This window comes from Hylobates moloch, unplaced genomic scaffold, assembly GCF_009828535.3.
Source record: "Hylobates moloch isolate HMO894 unplaced genomic scaffold, HMol_V3 SCAFFOLD_13413, whole genome shotgun sequence".
Lineage (NCBI taxonomy): Eukaryota > Metazoa > Chordata > Mammalia > Primates > Hylobatidae > Hylobates > Hylobates moloch.
In genome coordinates, this window is record NW_026665688.1 from 1 (window position 1) to 1587 (window position 1587).

At 45.7% G+C, this 1587-nt stretch overlaps 1 non-coding gene across 1 annotated transcript; it reads right to left on the minus strand.

Annotated features, from left to right (window-relative positions):
* Positions 1-780: 780 nt before the first annotated feature.
* Positions 781-842, minus strand: LOC116465891 (U7 small nuclear RNA). Its single transcript, XR_004247286.1, has one exon. It is a non-coding gene; the product is annotated as a U7 small nuclear RNA (small nuclear RNA).
* Between the last annotated feature and the right edge of the window lie 745 nt (positions 843-1587).

The following is a 1587-nucleotide window of genomic DNA, read 5'->3' on the forward strand; positions in this document are numbered from 1 at the left end:
ATTTCTTCCACTTGATCTTCCAGATTACTAATTTGGTTCTCAGTTAAGGATCATCCTCTTTTCCAGTTTGTGCACTAATTTTTTTTTAATTCTAAAATCATGTTTTCTAGTTCTAGAATGTCTTTTTTGTGCTCTAATTGCACATCCTTGAGAGCTTTCGTTACTTGTTACACTTTATCATTTGACACACATGTATATCATATACGCCAAGCACTGTTCTAAACATTTTACAAATATTAACTTTTTTAATCATTTACTAATTCTCTCTGACCCTTCCTGTGATTCTGCATCAATAGAAGCCATCTGTCTAGTTGTGTGAGTTAGTCTTCCTCCCTCTAGTTAATAAATGTCCTCAAATGGGTCATTTCTCCTTACCTGCTCATGGTTTTGACTTCTTAGCAGTTAGGTCAGATTAGGGTCTCCTGAGCAGTGGTAAACCAGTGAGTGGTGGAAGACTAAGCAGTTTTTGCTGTTGTAGGTGAGAAATCAACTAGATGAAGAGATATTATTGCCTTTGCTGAGACATAGAAGGAAGCCTCTTTGCCCCAAGCCTCCCTGAGAATACGTGGCAATCTCTTCCAACCATAGGGGCTGAAAGTAATTCAGGCCAGCAAAATAGTTTTCCTCAAGTTCCATCATGGTCATGTGAATCGGTCAGGTCCCTTAGGGCTTCAGGAAAGCAGGTGAGCAGGTGGAACCTTCATAGAACAGGCTTCATAGAGCAGAATCAGTCTTTGTTCCAGGTTTCTTTTTTTAATTTTTTTTTATTTAAAATTCATTGAGGGCTTTCCAGTATTTACTGGAAAGCCTGCTAGACAAATTCTAAAAGAGCTGTAACACCCCCAGGTTTTAAGAGAGATACCCTGCCTTGGCCAGTCGCGGTGGCTCACACCTGTAATCCCAGAACTTTGGGAGACTGAGGCGGGTGGATCACGAGGTCAGGAAATCGAGACCATCCTGGCTAACACGGTGAAACTGCGTCTCCAGTAAAAATACAAAAAATTAGCCGGGCGCCTGTAGTCCCAGCTATTCGGGAGGCTGAGGCAGGAGAACGGCGTGAACCCGGGAGGCAGAGCTTGCAGTGAGCCGAGATTGCGCCACTGCACTCCAGCCTGAGCGACAGAGGGAGACTCTGTCTCAAATTAAAAAAAAGAGAGAGAGAGAGAGAGATACCCTGCCCTCTACCACTATCCCTTGACTCTCTCTTGGCACTAAGCAGATCAGACAGTCTCAGCCAATTCAGCAGGGGAACTCCAGAGCCAAAATTGCCTATTTGAAGTGTCTCACTGGCCAGGCGTGGTGGCTCACCCCTGTAATCCCAGCACTTTGGGAGGCCGAGGTGGGCAGATCACAATGTCAGAATATCGAGACCATTCTGGCTAACACGGTGAAACCCCGTCTCTACTAAAAATGCAAAAAATTAGCCAGGTGTGGTGGCGGGTGCCTGTAGTCCCAGCTACTCGGGAGGCTGAGGCAGGAGAATGGCGTGAACCCGGGAGGCGGAGCTTGCAGTGAGCCGAGATCATGCCACTGCACTCCAGCCTGGGCGACAGAGTGAGACTCCGGCTCAAAAAAAAAAAAAAAAAA